Here is a 24,214-nt window from a genome sequence, read left to right on the forward strand (position 1 = left end):
GTAGTCATAGTCTTTATGGCACAGATTATACCAGAATGTGACAAGCTATCCTCTATCTGCCTGAGCTGGTCAGTGAATTCACCAACAGTGAAAGATCTTCCATTATCACTCCTTGCTAGAAACTTGCTGGCCAAGATGTTAGCATAGGATGAAGGAGCAAGCTTAATCAGCTTCTTCATGAGACCTGTTCCCAAAGGAATATCGTCAGGCTCATGTGTACCATGATCTCCATAAAGCACTTCCTTCACAGCAAACTCCTTCAGAAGCTTAATTCCCTGCTCAACGGTGTTCCACTTCTTGGCAGCCCATGGCAAATCATCTCGGGAAGGATATCTCATAGCCACAGCCAACAAAAGGCGTGTCCACAAGCTAACCCTACCAAGAGGACTTGCCAGGTGTTTATCCACTCCACTCTCCTTAGTGAGTGGTCCCAGCTGCTTGGCAGACTTGTCTCCTACCTGCAGAGCATTAGCACCAATGCCACGGCATCTCACTAGCCAGCTTAGGATTGGCTCACCTGATTCCCTTGTGTATTCCTTCCTAACTTCCCTGAACTCTCTGAGTGGATCCTTGGAGCCTTGGATGTCATCTTCCTCCTCTTCCTCCTGTTGTTCTGGTGGTGCCTGGCCTAACACAATCTTCCTCATAGCATTCCTAAACTCATTGGAACCATCCTCTCTCCTGGCAGCTAACCTCCCAGTGCTCCTCTCACTTGAGTATTGTTGTCTCAGCACATCTACAAGGTCTCGCAGACTAACTGCCTCCTCTTCCTCCTCTTGCTGCTGATCACCAGAGGTCCCCTGTCTTACATCCTCCTGCGAACCACTCTTTGTTTTAGCTTTTGCCTTAGCAGGTGCCAGAAGGGCCTGAGCAGCAACAGACTTGGATGTGTCTGCTGGAGGATTTGAATCTTTAGGAGTCTGATCCGAAGGGTTTGAATTATTGGAGGTCTGACCTGGAGCATTTGTATCCTTAGGGGTCTGACTTGGAGCTTGTGAGTTCAAATCTGCCTTGCTTTTAACAGGAGGATTTTGGTTCTGGTCTGCTGGCTGGGGGTTTGAATTAGCTGAGCTGGTGTCATTAGGATTTGGACTGACTGGGCTAGCGTTACCAGCACTAGTAGTATTATTATTTGCCTGTCCTCCTGGGATGCCTGCCAACCCTGACGTGTTTTGATTGTTGCTAGGAACATTCTGATTTTGGGTACCTGCCTGTGCTCCTGAGGCTCCTGCTAAACTCTGTGGCTTGTTTTGGTTATCCTTATCATTGTTTACGTTAGTGGCGGGAACGCTGGCTGTGTTCCCAGAACCTACAGAGGAGGGTGGAGAGGCTGGCAAGGGGGAAGCCGATAACTGTGTTCCCTTGTTTTGCTGTGAAAGAGACTGCTTCTGAGACACAGAATTTTTCCTAGTCCTTACAGAAGCTGGTTTTGAATTTTTCACCAATAATGCCAAAATTAATATGAAATTTAAAACTACAAGAGCCAGTATAATGCCCAGCATCCCTGCCATGCTCTGTTTCGAGTAGAAATCCTTGCAGGGATTTGGCATTTCAGTTTGGGGCTGGATGACCCTCATGAGAGCAGTAGATAAAGCAGCATTTTGACTGATCGTCACATTATTGACAAAAACTCTTGTAATATCACTAGTAATATTCTCAGTGACACTAAAACCAGCATAACCAAGAATAAAATCACCCCAGCTCCAGAACATATCTGAAACCTTAGCTTTAGCCTTATTATAAGCCAGATCAATGAAATAAGCAACAATTTGACCTTTTAACCAACTAAATACCAAGAAAACAAAACCAGACCAGAGCAATGCACCAACCAAATACAATAGCTGCTTGATTAGCTTCATCTTAATTCCCAGAGCTAATTTCCACTCACTCCAAAATATCTGGCCCCACGTTGGGAAAGCCAATTTAAAAATGTGATGGTTTGGGGGTTACCCCGCCCCTCCCACACTTTGTATTTGCCCGGCTAGCTCAGTCGGTAGAGCATGGGACTCTTAATCCCAGGGTCGTGGGTTTGAGCCCCACGTTGGGCGCCAATATAAAAAATGTGATGGTTTGGGGGTTACCCCGCCCCTCCCACACTTTGTATTTGCCCCAGCTAACTCAGACGGACCCTGGGAATATAGATGAAGCAATTTATTTACAGATAGCAGAATTTACAAGCAGCTATTTACAATATATACAGTTATATACAATTATATACAGAAATATACAAAGGATAAACAATACAAAAGCACAACTCCCCTCCCAGAAACCTGAGTCCCCAGGAGGGGCTCTCAAACCACCCCAACACCTCCCCCGGCCCTCTCAACCTTACCCCAGTTCTCAGGAAGAAAAGAGGTGCAGCCAAGAGGTTAGGGAGCAAGGTTAGTAGGAGCAGGGTTAATGAGATGTGACCAGGTCTAAGGCAAAAGCAAGAGTGAGAAACAAAATGGAGAATAAGACTTTCTTCTTCCCAGAGTTCTCAGCGTAACTGTGAGAGAAGTTGACATCAATTGTTTTGATTTCACTGCCTGTTATCTAGTTCTGTTACCAAAACATTCTAGCTTGCTTCAAACTAGCACAAGAGGGAACAGGGGAAGCATAAATTTAAGCATGGATCTTTGCAGAGACAACAGTCAAGCATTAGGCACCCACAGAGGTTCTGCAGACGGTACAGGAGGCGGCCAAGGGGCTGCTGCAGCATGTGAGTTCCCCTTTGCAAGCTTGAAGGAATGTGCAAGAGGAGATGTGTTTTGAGAAGCTGCTATCATGATGTGTTCAGTTTACTAGAAATGTTGAGAAGTTTTCTTCTCTGATCCTTTGCATTATTTCCCCCTGTATGGGAACTGTGCTAGCTATGTGGAAATATTCCTGTGGCCTCCTTTCTGAGTAATTCTCTCTTCTCTTCATGGTTTTTCCTCCTGCCCATTATTAAGTTGTTATGCCTACATTGTATAACAACCACCGTAATATGAAGAAACTCTGCAGGTCCAGAGGCGTTCAGAAAATTGAGAGGGAATCAACTGAACTTCTAACATAAGGATGTGATTGTAGTGTTTCTCTGAAAACAGCTACTCTGGAAAACCAGGGATGTAATAACAGCACTGCAGACATCTCATCTAAAGAAAATACCACTGTGGACCTTCAGCCTTATGTGAGAACCCACAAATACAGATCAGAAAAAAAAACAGGTGCTGTTATTTCAAGGTATTGCTCTGAACACATCAAACAGGAGCCTATTAACAAGTCTGTAAATATATTCTTTCCTCTTCTCCACTTTTTCAGCATTCTTGGACTTATCTAAGCTATTACCAGCTTATGTAACTGACTGGCCCCTTCCAAAGGTGCATGGATAAAGTTAAGAAAACTTGGCAAATGAATCCTTGCCAAAGATCAATAAGCAGCTCCACAAGCAGTGGAACTAATGAAGCCTCATTTCTTAACAGATCTTTGTAAAATACAGCTACTATTTGCTAACACAAAGAATGAGCATTTTGCAAATGCAAACCCAAAGCTTTCTGCATAGAATCATAGAATCAACCAGGTTGGAAGAGACCTCCAAGATCATCCAGTACAACCTATCCCCCAGCCCCCATTCCAATGGCAAATCACTTTCTCTGTGAAGAACTTCCCAAGATCCAGCCTATACCTTCCCCAGCACAACCTGAGATGCTTATTCCTCCTACACAACAGAGTTTACTCATAAAGTAAGGTACAAATGTACAGGAAATTTCATTAGTATCAATGTCCACAGAACTCTGTGCTAATTCTATTTTCCAGTTCTTTCCATATGATTAAATTTGATATGTGGTTTGGCACTAAAAAGGGTAGGTAGCAATCCATTGTGAACCACCTTTGTTTTCTCTGGGTATGTTTATAAACCCCCACCCTCCTGCACTGCCCAAAACAAGCAGTTTTCATGCAACTTGTAGTAACTTATTACAGAACTACTCTGGGTATCCACGCTGCCAAAGTTGTTGAAATCAGCAAATACCAATATCATTATCAATATATAGACACAGCAAGTGATAGTACCAACACAGGTTTTGCAGGGAGCAAGGGACTGAAGTGAAGCTGTGAAAGAAAATATAAGAGATAGCATCCATTTCTTAGTGGTGTTGCATTGACAGCAGTTGCAAGGCATTCCTCATGGGATGTACAGTAGCCAAGAATGATCCAGTCCAGCTCCTTTGGCTTCAATGGCAGAATCTTCAGTGAGACCACAGCTTACTTTTGCACCACATCTGGAGGATCGAGTGCTCAGTGAGGTGGCCAAATCTCTGTAGTGACTGGGGAAAAACACTTCAAAAAGCTGCTCCTTTTAAACTCAATTCCTGTCTTGGCATTTGCATTCAGTGGAAGCACGGATGAACCAGAAGTTAATTAAGTGGGACAAAGTGATGGCAGATGGGAGCTCTCTGTATGCTAGTATAAGTTAAGGGAAGATGGAAAAAAGTATTTCACTGACCTAATATTTAAATGACAATTTCTGAGTTAGGGCTGTTCTCAGGAAAAACCTCCAGGTACTTCTGTGGACAGCACAGTGCTGCTGAGTGAGGAAGCTCAGTGCAGAGCAAAGCAAATCCAAAGTAAGATGGCATGTGTTAAATAATTCAGTAATGCATTATTACCATAATAATCCCTAAATAAATCAGCTGTGTGTCTCTACCTTGAAATCAATTCTAGGTATGGACATTCCTGTGACAAAGAGGCAGAAGGGGATAGAAAAGGCAGAAAAATCTCTGGCCCCGTAACCACCGGGGCAGTGTTGTCAAAGTCGCTGAAAAGTGTGCCCAAGACAAGTACCTGGAGTGATAAGTCATTAATTAAGCTGTGATGATGAAAGTCTGTCAGTTCTTCTGCCTAGTCTTAAGTTTCCCATTCAGTTTTGTGTAGCTCGTTAAAGCTGAGATTGTCCTGCTGCTCTTTAAAGATAGCAGCATCTGTATGGGGAAATACACTGAAAAGGCAGAGCCACAGAGCTGAGGGTGGGTGGCCAGAAAAGGCCAGTGTAACCCTGAATTCTGTTGCGGTGGCATCTCTTAAGAGCGCAGAGTTATCTTTTCCACAGCTCCCGTGCAGTTACGAATCTATTCTGAGAGTATCTTCTCTCTGGAGTAACCACCTGAGGGCAACATCAGACATGCAATGGGATGTGCAGGGCTCCTGTGCCTGGAATACTGTGCTCTCTTCCAGGAATCGCTGTACCAGAAAAATCGTGACAAACAAGAAGCAGCTCAAAGAACACCAACAAAGCTGATTAGGAGGTTGAAGCTACTACGCAGAAAAACATTACAAAAGCAAAAGCTAGTTTGCCTAAGGGATGATTGATTAGGAGAAGCATCCTGGCCTTTAAATATTTGAAGAGTGAGCTGAAATTATTTAGCACAATAAAGGAAGATAGAACCGGGTGTAATTGGTGGAAATGAGGCAAAGACAATGTACCTGTCTTCTTGTCCTGTTTTCCCTACCTGTGAGACACTTGCCTGCCAATTGAAGGTATTGATATTCTGATGCTCTAATGAAAGAGCAGGACTCTGCCAGGGTGAGCAGAGCATGTGTCAGTTACAGACAGCTTGGTCGAGAGGAGCAGCTCATAGTCTGTGTGATAGTCAGGAGATGAGTAGTGGGCCAGGTGTAGTGGGGAGAACAAACAGAGGTACCAGGAAGCAAGAAATTCTTTGAAAAGGAGAAGCCATTCCTCAAGGAAAAGTGCCAGAAGTCCCAGGAAATCCCAAACGTTTTGCTCCATCCTCAACTTTCAGAATCCACACGGTCTCAAAAAGGATCTTTCCTCTTTGCCAACCTATGAAATATTTTGGGAGTGCTCTAGAGCAGCACTGATTTCAGGCCAGGGCTCTACCTCCCCCTGCTTTTCCCAGAAGCATGTGTTTGGGCTCTTGGCTGGAGGCACACCTTGAGGCTGTTTGCACTGATTCTGGATTACTGTTTCTTTAGTGAGGAGGAGGCATCCTGCTCTGTGTAATGTAAACACTGAACTGGTGCCTAGAGCAAGGTATGGAAGGGAATGCTGAATTTATAGTATGGATGGGAGGTGCTACCTTTGTGTGCAGGCAGATCTAAAGAGAGGACACAGAAGTCCTACCTGCCCTACAGTTGAGGGTTTTCTACCGTAGCACAACTTTGGCAGAGCCTCACTGCGAGGAGCAATGAGATACTTATATGCCAATGATCCTGTAGTGAGCTGTGGGCTCAGAAAGCTGTGCCAGAGGGACTCAAGGGAACTGAGAACCAGGCACCAGTGTGTGAATACAACTAAGCACCTCTAACAGCCAACAGGATGGCCATGATGGAAGTGATTCAGCTTGGTCCCTCCTCAGGGGCAGGCAGCCCTCCCCTTCTTCCTTATGTGGAAGGAGAGAGGTGCAAGGAGCCTTCCAGTAAGGGGCAGAGGAGGATAGGACAGGGTTATATGGATGCACTGAGCAAGCCAGCAGAGCTGTGATGCTGCAAGCCCTGTGCTGCCCAAGCCTCTTCAAGGACTGGATTTAGCATACAGAGTTGGCAGGATCATGCTGTGCCACTGCTGAAGACAGAGCTAAGCTGCAGAGCTAAAGCTGTGGCATTCGAGGGTAGGTTAGCATCTGCTCACTGCTCAGGAAGACAAAAGCTTAGGCAGTGTCCATGGTGGGGGAGGGCTCTGAGTGCCTCTGTAAGCACAGTACAAGAAAACGGTACTGAGGCAGAGGGGCAGAGACCATCATTTAGTAGGAGCTGCCAACTTGCCCAGGTTAGTGGTACTCAGTAAAGCAAGCATTACAAACCAGGACAGTAGAGAGGTGACATCTTCTCTCTGCCTGTTTAAACCTAGTCTGCACTTCTGCTGTATCCAGCTCCCTTGTAGCACTGTGGGGGTGTTTTTGTGCAGGTCTTGGAGTTACTACCCCTCATCACCCCAGCTCTCTATTCCACTCTCAGCATCCTTTGATAGTGATGTTTGAGGGGCACTGGTACAGCTGAGAGCCATCTCTTTCCCCACTGTTCCCTCTGATAGCTGTTAATCATCCACTTGACACCCAAATTCAAACCTCTCTGTACTAGACTCTCCCTTTCTTCCTTTTCTGTCCCTCGATCTGTCTCCTTTAACCATTGAAGTGGCCACATCAGCCCTTGGAACGTTCCAGCATGAAAATTCTTTGCACAGAGTTCCTTGCACAGATATGGAATTCATTTTCTTTAGAACTGCAGAGCCACATCTTCAGGGTGATGTGGTGCCCCTGGAGAGCCCTGGAAAAGGAGCAGTTTTGGGCTTGTCCAACATGTGGCATGCACTGTTACACCAGGACTGTACAGAAGGATCCACGAAGTGGTCCTTATTTAAATGCAATTGGAGATGGAAATGCTGCACCAGCAAACTCATCTAGCTCCATGTAGCTGGGATGTCAGTAACAGTGAAACTGCAGCAGTGTGGTCTAACAGGCTTGCTCAAGCTTTCAACTAGATTTGACTGCCTTCCTGGAAGAGTGTCTTGTTGTTACTTCATCCTTGTTAGAGTTTACACGCAGTTGCTATGCTGTGATTAAACACTGGTCCTGTGGCAGGCATGCCCTAAGTGTGGTGGAGCCTGAAATTTTTGGAAGCAAACTCATCTGAAGTAACTAAACTGACTCCAAACTGAAACTGATACAAGACAGCAACCTCTCCTTCCCTTCCCAGATACCCTGTTTAAGAAAGAGAATCTTGATTCTTCTAACAGTTCCATTATAGAACTGAACTCTAACACTAATGACACAGCTACAAAAAAAGCCCTTGAAGAAAGAAAGAAACAAACCAAAACCACGAAAGAAAGGCAGACCTATTGCCTCTACATGGAGGGCTTATTTGCAAGTATGGCTAAACATACCCAGCCATACTACTTTCCTACAGTCTGCAGCAATGATTTTTCCCTTGAGATGGAGGAGTCAGCACTCAGCCTGCCTCTGACCCTGGACACAGGCTAATGCACCATCTCTGCTAGAACATTATCCCCACAGTCTGCTCTTCATGTTCCCTTTAAAGATTAATAATCAAAAAGCAAATAGCTTTTGTTTTGCCTCTAATAGTAGCTGAACCCTGAAGCTCTGCTTAAGCAAAAGCAGCCCAAGCAAGCATTACTTTGTTTTGTGAACCACTAATTCCCAAGAAAGAGGAAAAAAAATCTCTTTCTGTCTTCAGGACAGTTGGCAGCTCAAAAGTCCTTCATATTTCCATGGCACAGCAGCTGGGATCTGGAGCACATAAGCTGGTGAGACAGATCTCTCTACTGCAAACTTAGAAGAAATGGCTAGGAAGAAAAGGAGAGTAGTTTTCCCACAGAGGGCACTAATCCATGGCTTTTCTGGCAACCCAGAACCCTGTCTGTTGGTTTTTTACCAACATCCTATGCAGGTTCTGAAACTGGATATCCCTGAGCTGAGGATGAGAAAGGGAAGAAGGGGACTAGTACTGAAGTGCTTATTGCTCTGTGTTGGTTTCTAATATCTCCTACCCTTAGGTTCCACTGTTGCAAAGTGGCATACAAAGGGTGTCCAGTAATGCATTCAAGCACCTGACCTGTGCAGTGACATGAAGAGAGAGATACAAATTGTTCTTTTACAGAAGATATGGCAGAGGTCCTCCTAGCTGGAGGGGAAGTCACCGCTAGGAGACTGTTTTATTTTTCCTGGCAGTTCCTTCCTGGCTTTGTAGGGTCCTTGCCCATAGACTGTTTTCCTGGGAGAAGCAGTCAGAGAGGTTCATTTGGTTTCATCATATCCTGGTTTCAGTGGTTTCTAGACAATAAAGCTGTTGTGAGAACGGAACAGCATTAGCTTCCATAGCTGTATGTGCTCCCCAGCCATGACAACCCCTCCCTGCTGCATGGACCCCAGAGGAGAAGGTGAGAGAAAGTCCATCATCCTTATCTTAGCACAGAGACAGGGACAGGAAGAGATGGCCAAACGCTGGCTGGTGCATCACCAGTAGGTCACAGCCGTTGATGGATCCCACCAACTGGCTGTGTGAGCAGGACAGCAGCTCAGCTTTCCAAGTGGTTTCTGGCTCTTTTACTTCAGTTGTTGGATGCCATTATCCCACTTCTCCTTTTCACTTCAAGCAGAGAATGTGCCCACCAAAGCAGAGGCACACGTGCCAGCATGAAACTGTGTTGGTCATGGAAAATCTGGAAGCCAGCAGTCCCCTCTGCGTAGGGCCTCATGCTTTGTTCATCCTGCCTTGCTCTGAGTTTTGGGAATATAGATCCAGCCAGCTTTGTCTTACAGCTGGACATGGGGAAGGGTCATTTCACAATCCTTTGGCGCTGTTCTGGGTTCAGTGGCCTCCAGTATCTGTCCCATTGCATATTTCTGACATCACTTTTCCATCTGAACTGCTCTTCCATGTGTGATGCTGTCATCATTACTGCTCCTGATTGCAGCTTGCTGTTGTGCAGAAGCTGCATGTCGCTGCTTCAGCTAAGTGCCACTCGGTGTACATTGCTCTTGCAGGTGATTGCCTGGCTGAAGAATGTCTGCATGGATTCCAGAATCCATGCTGTTTCGAAAGGCTCAGATGGAAGGCAGTTAATACTGTTCTCCTGTGTTTTCTGACCTAAACACCGAGGCAGAAGGAAGTTTATCTAGAGTTTCACACACTGTATGGAGAGAAAAGCACTTCTCCTGAGGTTTGCCCTTTGTATCGCAAGGAGCTGCTGCCCTGGAAGCTGCTTTGTGAGTTCTTTCAGCAGAGGCTTAAATGGAGGAGGATGCCACAAAGTATCCGTGACTGTTTTTCTCAGCAGGAGACGTCTTTGGCTCCCTTCCCAGGGTCACAGCGAACTTCTGGAGGCTGCAGTGGAAGCTGAGAAAGCACAAGGCCGTTGTGAAAGACTATTAGTACATTGTTCCCCTCCTTCAGTTTCTTGTAAAGCAACTGAGTGTGCTCAAAGACATACAGCAGAGGTTAAAAGCATGGGTGGCTCCAGGTGAATGGACCCTGCAGGTGCAGGCATTAACTGTGTAAGGGGGTGTGAGTGAAAGGAAGCCCTGGAGGTTGCCCTGATAGGAACCCCTTGTAATCAGAGCAGCGGGAACCATGAAGGGCAGTCGGCTTGCACGGTTCAGCCTCTTCTGAGAGGGTCTGGTGAGCCCTGGGAGCCCTGCTGAGCCTGGTGGGGCAGGAGAAGCTGGAGCAGCAGGAGCACACTTGAGTCTGCATGGCCTCCTGACACATCCCAGCCTCATAGAGTTCTTCGGTCCTGGCAGCACTCAGCATCAGGAGAGCGCCTGGGCATGCGCCAGAGCATGCAACTCACTGCGCACAGACCCACGGCACCAACACAGAGAGAACAGCAGATTAAGGGGGAGCAGGTGTTGGCTGATCCTGTCTACCTCGCTTCTGGGAGGCAGCAGCGTGCAGCTGCTCTCTGCCCCAGGCTCTGCTAGCTCAGGGCAGCGAGGCTGAGATTCTTGCACTGCTCCTCAGAGGACAGTGCTGTGGGTGGCCCTGCCGGCTTCCTTTTCTGCTGTGGCAGCTTGTTGCACCAGGCAGCCTTTCCATATGATCATAAGACATGAGCAGCAAACTGTGGGATGCTGGGGCCCACTGAGGTGAACCATCCAATCCATGATGGTAAAGGAGATCTGAACCATGGGGTCACTAGTCCCAAGGCATGTTAAACCATCTGTGGTGCAAAGCTTGGCATCAGAAAAGCCAGAACAGGCCACTGACATTCCCTGACTTTATACAGAGTTCAGCTGCCAAAACTTTCTCAGTGCATGAGGCACTTTTTCCTCCTTCCTTTCATTCTCCATAGCCTTCCCTTCAGTACTCCCTTCAGGTAGTTGTAGACAGCAATGAGCTCTGCCCTGAGCCTCCTCTTCTGCAGGCTGCACACCCCCAGCTCCCTCAGCCTCTCCTCATAGGGTTTGTGCTCCAGCCAAAAGTAACAAGAAGAAACATCCCAAACTGATCAGTTTATCCTCTTTTGAATCTGCCTCAGTATCTCTAAGTCCTTTCTACTGATTGCTGATTCCTTCCTTCTGCCAGTCCCCACCACTGGGAGCTACTGTCTGCCTAACGCAGAGCAGAACATGCCAGTAAGCTCCAGCCAAATTCAAACCATTAGTTGTATTGTGTCTATCACTACAGTACCCACAAATAGCTGTCAAATCCCAGAGAACTGAGCTTGAAGAGTTTATGGCAGAAACTAGCCTCTTGATTTTTATTTGCATGTAATGGCTTACTTGTCCAGCTTTGATAACTGAGGAACTGCAGCTCTAACTGTGCAGTGGAGCTCATTGTCTTCCAGCCTGGGACAGCACTTTCCCTACAAGTATCTCCTGTGTCCTGCCTTCCCCATGTCCTGTATAGTCAGAAACTGGGGAAGTGGTCAACTTCACTGGAGCACCTCTTCAGCTATCTTTCTCTCCTCCCTGATACATGCTGTTGTGCTTACAGGGCTCCAGTGACACAGCTACAGCTCTAAGCTCCCACGGTGCCTTCTCTGTAGCCTCAACAGCTGGGCTTTCCCCAGCACCCAGCACCACCAATAGCACTTTTCCTGTGTCTCTCCTGATACAGCATCATATGCTACCTGATCCTTGCAAAAAAAGAACATCTTTCTCAGCAGGTGTCCTGAGCCCCCCAGGAAGTGTTTGCTGTTCTCTGTTTGCAGATCTCTTCTCATTTATCAGGCCAGCTTGGTCACTCATCACCTCCTGATGTTAATGCTGGAAGATAAGGCCACTGAGTGCAAGAGTGGCAAAGCTGTCATGATCCAGCTGGGCAAAAGTGGAGCCTCACTCAGTAAATATTGACACGTCTGCAAGCAAACAGAAGGCAGCTTTCAGCAAGCAGCTCTCTGGCTCCCTGAGCTGATGCTGGACCAGAGACGCTCGGTACTTTGTGGTTATGAGCTGCTGTTTAGAGGGCAGGATGCAGGAATGGATCTCCAGCAGCTGTGATGACAGTGGCAAATTGATGGGCTCACAGGAGCCACTAGCTGCATGCCCACTGCCCAACCTGCAGTACAAGTGGCTGCATCCACCTCAGCCTCTGGAAAAAAAGCTTTTCCATCCTTCAGCAGCTTCCAGACAGGCTTTCTTCAAGAGGATAATGCAGATAGTTTCCATTAAAACCAGCATAAACCAGAGATTTGTTCCAAGCTTTCAGTTCCCCTAATTTCCTGTCCTGAAGCATTAGCCTTAGGACTTAGGTGGTTACTGCATTGCCTGTGAGTTGTCAGATTTAGGCAGATCACAGGTGCAAGTACAGATAGACAGAAATCATCAGATGGAGTCCTTCTTATGGGTCCATGGAATAAAGTAGACAGTCATTAGCAGCATGAGTTACAGAAATTCCAAAGTTCATTTCTTACACCTTGTCAATACTCCATCTTATGTCCTGAACTGGAGTTTTATGCCCAGACTCTTGCCTGGTAGCTAAATGAACACATTCTCTGCACAGGTGGAGCAGAGACCTTGTGAAAGAAAAGATGAGATGAGATTGCAAGCAAGGGGCTGTGACAGGTTGGGTTCTCCTCCTGGCCCAGCCTTTCAGTGACTTTGGGTGAGTCATTTAATCTCTTAAAGCTCTAGTTCCCACCCATGAAGAGAAGGTGATAATATTTTCTCTCTCCATCTCTTTTTTTCCTCTCCTTTAATTTTTCCTTTTAAACTGCTTTGACTAAAACCAACTTTGTTGTTGGGTACTGTTAGGGGTTTTGTTTGTTTTCTTTTTTCCTGTGCTTGTGTTTTTATTTGTTTGTGGTTTTAGAATAATTAGATTCTGATCCACAGAAGAAGTTCCTTGGTACTGCACTAAGTGCACATAGTCATCTGTTCTCATTTAGAGCCTGTGACCACCATCAACAGCCAATTAAACGACAAGAGGGTGACTCAGATCCTTAACTGAAACTCATCTTACAGAACTACAGAGTGGGACAGAAAGGTTGTAAGTAGATGCCAGGAGTCACTGTGCAATTAGCCTCTTCCCCCTCCTGTTCTGAATGTCCAGGTTTCTTAATTTGTTTTCCACTCGGGTTTATTTCTACTACCTGCCTTTAATTTGCAGAATAAAGGGGACAGTTATTGCCTAATATCTTTGCCCTGTATGAAATAAACACTGTAAGTTACTTGTGTACTTTGGAGAGAGGGAAGATACCTGCCATGGAGCACATCTCTCTTCTTCCTTGCTGTTTCTTGCCATTTCATTTCTAAGCCAGACTGCCACTTTCCTAGCACAGGGTTACTGTCTGTGTCAGGGACTGTGGTGTGCCTGCAGCACTGCAGCATGCTTGACATGCTGGTGGCATAGACCATACTAAACAGAGTTTCTTATTTCCTAATTTCCTGCATTAAATCAGCCATTGAATCTTTTCTGTCAGACAGTCCCTTTGCTGAGCCAGGTGTTGGGTGGTGACAGGTACCAAAAGTGTGAAAAAGAAGGGTGGAAACAGCAACATAGGGGCAATGGAAGAAAGTCCAAGGCTTTGGTTGATGCAAGACCAAACATTTCACTGCTGCTACAGCTCAAGCACCAAGCAGGGCCAGGAGGCACCAAAAAAACTGCTTCAATAGCACTGGTCTCCTTCAAACAAATGTTTGATAGTAAATAATTTCAGATGTTGCTCTCCTTCAGCCACCCCTGCTGCATAGGACCTCTGGCGAGTCCCAAAAGGAAACCCTCAGCTCCAGGCTGAGGTCAGTTCTTTCGCCAAGATCATTTAAGATCATATCAAAGACAGAGCCAGAACTGCTGCTTGCCTCTGGCACTGGCGAGCGTGCAGGCAATGAACAGAACAAGGCACACTGCTGGAGGTCTGGGGTGGGGACAGAGAGAGAAGAGAATGACAGTAGAGGAGGGAAAGAAAAAGAAAGGGACGTAGCAGACACAAAGTGGACCTGAGGGTAAACCAGCAGGGCAGACTGGTGGTACACTTTGCTTAATACTCATTGAACGATGGTTTGCACAGTTACATCTGCAAGCAGCATTAACAGCAGGCACCAAGACTTCACTGTGCTGGCAAGCCACGTTCCTCTTCCAAAAGTCACCCATCCTGCTAAGTGCAGCAGTGTCAGTGTAGAACTGCCAGTATATATGATGCTGAAAATCATGCCAGGCTCGTTTTCCTTACCAATTGCTTCCAGTGAAAGAACACACAGTTAGAGAAACTACACTGGATGCCACCTGTGCATGGGAGACAAGGGGAAACTTCTGTTACCTGGTGGACAGTCTTCCCATTTGACACTGGGAAAACAGGAACTGGACTGCCCCTCTGGTGTCTGTGCCTACGAGAGGCTGAACAGTAAATAATTCATTTGGAGGCTTTTTTTTGCAGGGACAGATGTGTACAGACACAGAAAGGAGACAGTGCTCGTTGAAAGGTCAGTATATACTGGTTATGAGCAGGGGAATGTTCTCACAGGAAAGACTGAAGGCCCTCCAGACGTAAACATACCTCCAGTGTGGAGCGGCATGAGGATCCAGCTGAGCCTCTCTCTGGGGATGAGCTTCCTAGGGATGATGCACAAAGGCCCTCGGGGTATTTATGCAGCCTATTCTCTACAGACCTCTCAGCACAGTTTATCTTCTTTCCTGGTTATTCAGTGTGTGGTTTTTTTGTTCCTCCTGGCTGCGTCTTCCTCCAGTTCCTGGAACTACAAAGAGCTGGGGCCTCTACAGCATCTGTGTGCATGAGCCAAGCACAGCTGCTGCTGTGTCCCCCGATGCTGAGTGTGGCCTGCCCACCACACACATTGCCACACTACTGGGCAACAGGCTACTTCTAGACCCTTCCTGTACAGGCTTGTTTCTAAGACAGAGACCTTCACGTTTTCCTGGGGCATGAAAAGTCCTCTTTTAGACTCTGGCACCTCTGCATTTTGTGTTTCTTTCACTCAGGAAGGCTACTCAAAAATACCCATCTTGTTGTGACCAAAACCAGAGGGAGAGGCAGTTTCAGCTTGTGACAAGCCTGGCTGAGCTCTAGTAGAGACACAAGGAATATAAAGAGAGAGGATATCAGTGGATCTCTGTGTTTGGTTCCTGCAAAGGCTCCAGATTACAAGAGCCTTTCCATGGACATAGGGTTTGAAGCAGATGCAGTTCTGGTGCTCCTAGAGATGGGCAAAGTCCCTCTTTATTTCTGCTGGCAAAGGCCTGGGCGTTCCTGTCTGCTGTGTCTCCCTTCAGAGACATTCAAATCTACACTCAGACATTTGCTGCAGTCTCCAATCTGGGCTGGAGGAGCCTTGACTTGTGCAGATTTACAAACACACAGAGATTAAGCAGGCCAGGCTGAAGGGTTGGCATCTCTTTAACATCTCTTTTAGCCAGAACTTTGCTTGCTTCTTGACACAGCAAGGTCCAGAGCAATGCATTCTTCTTTGTAGAACAAAGAGGGCACTGTCTACCAAGCTTTTGCTGTAGCAGATGAGATCAGTGCAATTCACATCTGCTGCTTACCTGCTCCCTACTTTCCCAGGCCTGCTGTTTCTTCACTAGACCAGTTTGTTGGTTTGTATTTTTTTTTAACTCAACTGTTGTATCAATTAAAAGATCAACTTGACTTGCCCATAGAACATAGCTGACATCCGTGTCTGGGATGTCTACATCTACCTGAAGGGAGGCTGTAGCCAGGTGGGGTTGGCCTCTTCTCCCAGGCAACCAGCAACAGAACAAGGGGACACAGTCTCAAGTTGTGCCCGGGGAAGTCTAGGCTGGATGTTAGGAGGAAGTTGTTGGCAGAGAGAGTGATTGGCATTGGAATGGGCTGCCCAGGGAGGTGGTGGAGTCACCATCCCTGGGAGTGTTCAAGAGAAAACTGGATAGGGCACTTGGTGCCATGGTCTGGTTGACTGGCTAGGGCTGGGTGCTAGGTTGGCCTGGATGATCTTGGAGGTCTCTTCCAACCTGGTTGATTCTATGGTTCTATGATTCTATGACACATCACCTAATGGAGAGAAATCTCTTCATCTACCCTAGGCCTTTTCCAGAGACATAACCCTGCAAACAAAGAATTCCTACAAAATACAATTTAAAGAAGACACAAAAGGAAGCTTCCCTTGATACCTCCAGCTTCTATTAGCTGGGTTGTTTTTTTTCAACTCTCAGTTGAAAAACAGTGGAGAAGAGGAGAAATTGCTGTTCATTAGCTGTTCAGAGGCACCCAAGGAAGTACTGGTTAAGATAAACAGAAAAGAGATTTCTTGCACACTGCCTTCTCACAAACCAATCATTATAGAGCAGGAATGAGTGTCTTGGTGTTCTTACTACTGAGGGAGCAGGCTGCTCTGGTGAGTAGAAATTCTGGGAATGTTTACAAGGTAGGAGGTCTACAGCATACAAGGGACCTAGTCATCACTCAAGGTTACTTTTGGCTTAAGCCATCAGTTCAGTGGACTTTAGCACTGTAATACAATTGTAACTGGACGTCCTCTGGGAGTTTTACCTGTGCTGTTGTGCTCTCACATGAAGTAATTGGTGAGGCATCTCTCCCCTTAGGAGTCACACACACACACAGAGTATCATCAAGGTTGGAAGAGACCTCACAGATCATCAAGTCCAACCCTTTACCACAGTGCCCAAGGCTAGACCATGGCACCAAGTGCCACATCCAACCTTGCCTTGAACTGCCCCAGGGACGACGACTCCACCACCTCCCCAGGCAGCCCATTCCAGTGCCCAATGACTCTCTCAGTGAAGAACTTTCTCCTCACCTCGAGCCGAAATTTCCCCTGGCGCAGCCTGAGGCTGTGTCAATGCATTAATCAGTCATATGGAGCAGCTGTGAGTTTTCTTTGGGAGAGAGGTAGATACTCCCAGTGATCAGACCTCTAATTATCTCCTGTGCTAGTTTGAGCCTAGCTGGGATATTTTAGTGAGAGAAATCAGGTTATAGGCTGTAAAACTGAAACAGTGGTGATGTGTACTTCACTCATGGGCTTGCTGAGATGTATGAAAACAAGAACATAAGCATATATAACACAGTTGCTCTCTGAGTGCAGCTGGTGTGTGTACTTTTCATCCTAACCTGCTATCTGTGCAACTAATCCTTCTGCTTTCTAACACCCTTGGCCAATCCTCCAAACTCACCTTGAATGTAAGACAAAGTCTGGGATAAGGTAGAGGGGTGGAAGGGTGGTTTGGAGCCCCTCCTGGAGACTGTGGTTTCTGGGAGGGCTGTTGTGTATCTGTATTACTTTTTTAAATTGAATATTTCTGTATCTGGCTGTATATACTCTAAATATCTGCTTGCACATTGTGCTAAGCTGTAAATATAAGCTTCATTCTTAATTTCCAGCTCGGCTGAGTCTAGTCTGGGTGATTTCATAAGAGTGGGGGGCAGGTAACACCCAAACCATCACATCTGTTATCTTGCAGCTTTTATTCAGAGCATGTAGTTACTTCCCAACCCCTTTAACTTTCTCATCAAGTTCATATTGCAGGTTAACAGTTTTGTTTCTTCATGCAAAACATTGAGCATCATACCCAACCTTACAACAATTGCTTCACTGCTGTTTTTAATATTGCTGTTTCATTGGCTCCTCATTTGTGCTTACATCAAGATCAATGAAAGCTTTCTCACTGGCTTCTGCTAGACCTGGGCTTCAACCAGTAGTCCCTGGGGTTGCTAAGCCTGTATCTTAACCCAAATACAGGTTTGTTGTAATGGCAACATTCTTCCAACCACCCAGTAACACACATGTGTAACAGCCTACCTGAGCTCCTCTTTCTGCTTACATCAAGTAGATAATCTTTGGAAATAAGCTGCAGCTTTCCCCTGCAGGCAGCCAAGTTCGTACAGCTGTGGCCCATCATTTTGAAGATAAACCATCTCCAGCTGCCAAGATGGGATTCTGGGTTAACTGGGGCAAAAATAAAGCTGTGGTCAAATAAAAAGGAAACATTGTTTTGTGTTTTGAAACTGATTAAGCATTTTCACACAGAGACCTGCTGAAGTCCTAAAACTAGGAATCCAGATCAGTCAGTACTGGCCAGAACAGTTCTCTCCCTGAACAACTATGCCTTAACCCATCCCTGCTGCTAGTGGTACTGTAAAACAAATAGTACTTGTGGCTGCCTCGTGTTGTTTCTCTGGAAATTCGATTCAAAAGCACTACTTGTAGCCCAAGTCTGCGTGTCCCAGGTGCTCAGAAGTTGACAGTAGCCCATCCCACCATGATTCTGTTGTACCAGATCAAGCTAGCTTTGTGATGTGTTGTTATTAGTCTGAGGTGAACTGTGAGAGACACTGTGGCTGCCTAAACCAGCAGACCATCACAGCATCCATTCCCCTACCCTCCATCTCGGTGTTCTTTCTAGTGTGAAACATGGCAAGAAGGAGAGGGCAAACAGCTACACACTCAGGCTGCATCTTGACAAGCAAGTAGGATGTGACTGCAGTGCACATCTGGGCCTCCAAGCTGGAAAACAGTTCAAGGCCTTGCAGTCCAGATGCACCTCTATGCCTCAAAGGTTGTTGTGGGCATGAAATGGCACTGTGGCTGGCTAGGAAGCCCAGACAAAGATGTGAGACCTACACTTTTTCCCACTGTCATAGCACTGTGTCCAAATCAGGGGCATGGCCAGACTGCCACTGAGGAAACTTCCTTGGCTCAGATCTGCAATGACCCACAGACCTTCCTGGACAAGGTCACTGTGCTGCAAGAAAATCTGAGGTACAGGTAGCAGCAAGGCAAATAGAGCAGTTACTGCCAGAAAGCAAGCTGGTAGTCACTATGATCATTACTAATTGTGACAGTGCTTGTATTCTCATATAGACTAAAGGTCACAAGTGTCACTGGATAGGGAATTAATTCTGCTGGGTGCTAAACAAATGCAGAGTAACCCTCATCCTTGCAGTTTACAAGTGTAAACTCACTTGTGCTGCTCAAGTTGCAGCATTTACTTGTTCATCTTTTCCCCCCTCTAAATGCTTTAACTTATTGAAAGATGAGAAAACTGGAAAAAGAGACCAAAGCAAGAAAGGACAGAGTCTGCAAGGAACTGAGTGTCTCAAGCCCACAAATTAGGACTTTTATATTGTTAATTAAGTTTGGGGAGTCACACAGAGTGCTAAACAAATCAACTCAAATTATAAACAAATCAATACAAGAAGGAGAGAGGTAGAAAAGAAATGCCAAAGGATTATGACTCTGGATCAGGTTATCCAGAAGAGCCTCCATGCATGTCTGTGAAACCACAAATTGTATTCTCTCTTCAGATCAAGCAGAGGTCTCTAAGAAAATAAGAAGGAAATATTTCTTTTACTGGAGCTCTGTCAATAAAAAAATACCAATGAAGGTTCCATTGATTAAACTAATTTCCCAAGGTAGAGGATAAAATACATTTGGCATGGTGGTCTGTTACTCCTTTCAGTGACAGCCTTTCTGTCCTTATTTATGAAGAGTTATTCAGCTTTTGAATAGCTCTGCTGGAAGAACACACTGAACATTTGGATTTTTTCACATATGATTCCCTCCTGTATAGGGAGTATGTATTTAAGTTTCTATTAACTAAATAGGAACAAATTGTGCCCTTTGAAAATCTTACATGAATCTGAAGTATCTGCCCTAACATAGACTTATGATTGTTGTTAAATCAGAGTAAATGAGTGCATACTTTGGCCTCTTGATATCTGGCACAGAGGCAGGAATACAGTACAAGAAAGAGTTACTTTCCAACTGCTTGTAAGATGTAAGGCAGAAAAATAAATAATAAGCCTTTGTTTCTCAAAACAGTTATTCAGTCTACACGAAGCACCATCCAAGTCATTAAAGGATTCCCAGGTGCCAGGATTTGGAAAGGGTATTAGCTGTGCAAACAGTTGAGGTAGAGAGATCTCTGCTGTTGGTTCTCTTGTGTCATCTCAGATTTCCTCTGTATCTACCTAAAACTAAGCACAAGTGGGAAAGAAAGGCTGGAAATCTGAGAGCAGTAACACTTTCTCAACAACTAGAAAGAGTGTATTTTTTCAGACTTGTAGTAAGAACTAGGAATCCTCTCCTTTGTTACTACAAATGCAAGACTGGCTGGGTGATGGCCACACACTGCACATGAAGGTACAGTCTCTGGAGCGGATGACGTGCAGGGAGCCCTCTTTTCAGATATGATTTATCTGGCTCCACTCTATGATGGGGAAAAGAAAACACATGAAAGTGTCAGCGTGACGCAGCTGGGCTGTTCAAACAGGGTAATTCAGCAGCAGGTGGGACGAGTGAATTGACACAAAGGCTTGCTAAGGGTATGGCTGAGCTCTGTTGACAAGAGATGGGCATGCATCTCTAGGTGTTTGCTGCTCGAAGGGCACAATTATCTCCAGCCGTTCACTCCACCTGAGCTGGTTTCTGGCTCCCACACATTTGTATAAGGCTAACAGTTCTAAACAGGTGCCTGAGAGTGAGCAGAATACTCAAAATGAGAAGTATAGGCTGGAAAGCAGTCCTGTGGAGAGGGACCTGGAGGTCCTGGTGGCTAACAAGTTACCCATGGCACAGCAATGTGCCCTTGTGGCCAAGAAGGCCAATGAGATCCTGGGGTGTATTAGGAAGAGTGTGTCCAGCAGATCAAGGGAGGTTCTCCTCCTCCTCCTCTGCCCTAGTGAGACCTCACCTTGAATACTGTGTTCAGTTTTGGGCTCTCCAGTTGAAGAGGGACAGGGATCTGCTGGAGAGGGTCCAGCAGAGGGCTAAGAGGATGATGAGGGGATTGGAGTGCATGGCTTATGGGGAGAGGCTGAGGGACCTGGGGCTACTTAGTCTGGAGAAGAGAAGACTTAAAGGGGATTTAACCAATGTTTATAAGTATCTGAAGGATGGCCAGGAGGGGAGGACAGGCTCTGCTCACTGCTTCCTGTGATAGGACAAGGAGCACTGGGTGTAAGCTGCAGCAAAAGAGGTTCTGCCTCAACACAAGGGGGAACTTCTTTGCTGTAAGGGTCACAGAGCACTGGAATAGGCTTCCCAGAGAGGCTGTGGAGTCTCCTCCTCTGGAGACTTTCAAGGCCTGTCTGGATGTGTTCCTGTGTGCCCTGAGCTAGATTGTATGCTCCTGCTGTGGCAGGGACTCGATGATCTCCTTGGGTCCCTTCCTACCCCTAATATCCTGTGAGCCTGTGATTTTCCTGAGGAAGGAAAATGAAGGTGTTAGATACAGCAATCACTACAGAAAGTGAAGCAACAGAAGGCCAGTGGCTTCTGTCTGGCAAAGGAGAGATGTGACTGTCTCCAACTGCAATAAGCTTACTGGAAGAAGGATGTTTTCTGAGAATGTATGCTTAGTTATTGAGATCTGCCTTCTCAACGGTAAGATCCCAGAGCTCCCCCTCGATCATCTTCCTCACTTCTCCTCTGGGCTCTCAGGAGGTAGGTCAGAAATTCTCATCCTATCACCAGCTTGCCACGTGCTTTTCTCAGACACCACCCAGGTCTTTGTGGCCCTTTTGCTTAAACAGATTAGAGGTTCAGCCTAGAGGCACCTGCAAGCTGGAAGGACTTGTTAGGCTTTCTTCAAAGAACAAGCTGATTAAACCTTGTTACACAAAGACTCTGCTTACTAATGGCTGCCAATTTACTCCTCTCTATAGTATATATTCTGGGTCATGGGTCTGAAAAGCCTAAAGCCTCTACAAGACATGCTCTTCCACCATTTTGCTGTAGCAGCCTGTAGAGTCCTAAAACTTAAACCTGTAAAGACTAGGGATCATTGTCAGCAAGCTGGTTTCAGGGAATCACCAAAATAATTTGCTAATCTTTCATGCAGTGCCTATCCTTGCTTAGGATGTCTACAAACATCTTGTATTAGTTATCTGTGAATATATTAACTTATAGTGTCAAGATGTAGCTGTACCAATGCATTAAATCCTCCTGAAGCCTAAGCAGTGAGAACTACACTTACACAGCCGTTTCTCACTGTGCTTTCTCATCTTTCCCAGGCTTCCTCAAGAGCATCTTCCTACTCAGACTGGCAGCAGTTTGACTGGCAGCTTGGTGGGTGCAAGGTCAGAGGACTGCATTGCACCCCTCTAGGTACCTGAAAAACACAAAGAAAGATGTGTGTGTTCAGTTGCCAGCTGGAAGAATCACAGCTCCTCATGTGATGCCCAGGCAAGATGATATAATCAGCACATTGGTACTTCTTATCCCACTAAACTCTTCACCTGTCTCCTGTGCCAAGAGCAGTCAGGAAGATAAATGCTATTAGGGGAGTGATGAAAAGCATGAAATGAACCTTTAAGACACAGAAAATTTTGTGTCACGAAATGACAAGGCTCTTTGGCTCTTGTGCCTGTCTTTTCCTGAGTAGGGTAAGATAACCACTTTTTTTGGCATACTGCCTGCCTGTGATTATGCCAAAAAGACTCTCCAGGGAAGTTTTATCACAGACATCCTTTAGATTTCATCTTTATCTCAGCACAGCTGTTCCTGTCCTGACCTACTGGCCTAATTTCTTGTTGACTTGTTACTGAGAATGCTACTGCACAGATTCCAGATGTGGCAGAGGCCAGCTTGTGGCACACGTTGCACCTTCACCCCCTTCGCCCTCTGAGTCTCCTAATGATTGTGCAGAGCTAGCTCAGGTCTCACTACTGGAGAAAACAGCACTGGTTCCAGACAAGCCAAAAGACCTCTGAGAAGTCTGAAGCCCAAGTATTCCCAGAGTATTGCCCTGCTTAGTACAATCTCCAAGGCAGAGGAATCTTTATTAGGCAGATTCATCTCTGGTCCCTTCTATTGCTGTTAAACTGTTACTTGGCTCCAGTCCCTTACTTTATCCTCAGTATTGCTCAACACTTTGATCTGCAGTTCTTACAAGTTTGTTCAACTGTTTATCATCCACAATCTCCTTTTCTTCTGTCAAGCAGCCATCTACCATAACTTCCTCACGGAGAAAAACTCTTTCCCTTCTTGTTTGTCATCTTTTACTATACTGTTTGCCTTATACAATAGTGACTGACACACAGGAAAATGATTCAGACAAAATTGCTGATGGCAAAGACAGTCTAAAGTTTTGGTATAAGTGAGAAGAAAATCATACTTCACATTCAACACACTTGGGAAAAATAACCTCTATCTCTTTCTTGTTGCAGCATGACCAACTGTAGATAGTCTCCACCACATGAAGAAGTGACCTGGATGATGGAAAGCAGCATAACTTGTGAGCAGCGTCAGCCTAATGGACGTCAAGGACAGTACAACAACTGTCCTGCAAGAATATTTTGAGGGTATCCTTCTTAATCTGTACTGGCAGAAATGGCATCTTGGATTAGTAACTATTTTTTTTCTCTTGAGGTGTGGTATACTAAAGGACATGAAGGAGAATGAGCTCACTTCCTACTACATCACTAGAAGCATTTTTAAATGCGTTATAAAGCTGTGCAAGCACAAATGAGCCACTGTGCACTCAGCAGCAACTTACATGGACTTCAAGATGCTTCATGACGCAAAGAGTTCTGTGAGCTTCAGTACCTGTCTGAGAAGAGTGGAAGGAAATCTGATTTTGATTTCTTAACCAAGAGGATGCCAGCTCCAACAGGGTGGAGCTGAGAAGAGCTGAAGCTGTTTGGCACGCAGCTATGCCTGTGTTCTGGGCAAAGGCAGGTGAGCTTAGTCCCCTGATGGGAGCTGCTGTACGGTGCTGGAGCATGGCACCTTCCCTCCTGCCCTGTCTGAAACAGGCCCTAGAGAAAAACGCTTAGCCAGCAGATAACTGAATGATGCCTGGTGCCTCTCTTCCCTCCTGGGTGCCCAGCTGCTGAGCAGCTCGGTGTTTGAGCCTGGGATGGCAACGGATGGGAGAAACTGCTTTCAAACTGTTTAATAACAGTGATGGTAACCTTTGACCTTCCTGAATAGCAACGATTTGACCTTTCATTTGTTAAATAATACAACCACTTACATCCTGATGCTTATCAGCGGTTAGTAATTGGGGTCAAGACAAAGTAAGGCAGAGTACAGTTACCTACCAGACTTTACTGAACTAGGAAGAATTTCCTTAAGCTACAGATTTCCTTTTTGATAATCTTCAGTCAAGGCAGGCAAAGACTAGACAGACTGGGTGACTTAGAAGATCCGTAACAGGCTAAAGAGCCTCTCAGCTGTTAGCATCTGGTTTGAATCCAGCTGTAGCTGACAATGGAAGAAATTCATTACGGTCTCAGGTTGCCTCTGACTTGTATGAAAAAAAACCTTGGCTTGCAGTTCTAGTGAACTGCTCAGATAAGAGCTGTAGAAGAAAA

At 45.8% G+C, this 24,214-nt stretch overlaps 1 non-coding gene across 1 annotated transcript; it reads left to right on the forward strand.

The window, feature by feature from the left end:
- The first annotated feature begins 1,975 nt into the window (after positions 1-1,975).
- On the forward strand, positions 1,976-2,048 carry TRNAK-CUU (transfer RNA lysine (anticodon CUU)). The gene has a single exon. It is a non-coding gene; the product is annotated as a tRNA-Lys (tRNA).
- The last annotated feature ends 22,166 nt before the right edge of the window (positions 2,049-24,214 follow it).

The sequence above is a fragment of the Pogoniulus pusillus genome, chromosome 18, assembly GCF_015220805.1.
Source record: "Pogoniulus pusillus isolate bPogPus1 chromosome 18, bPogPus1.pri, whole genome shotgun sequence".
Lineage (NCBI taxonomy): Eukaryota > Metazoa > Chordata > Aves > Piciformes > Lybiidae > Pogoniulus > Pogoniulus pusillus.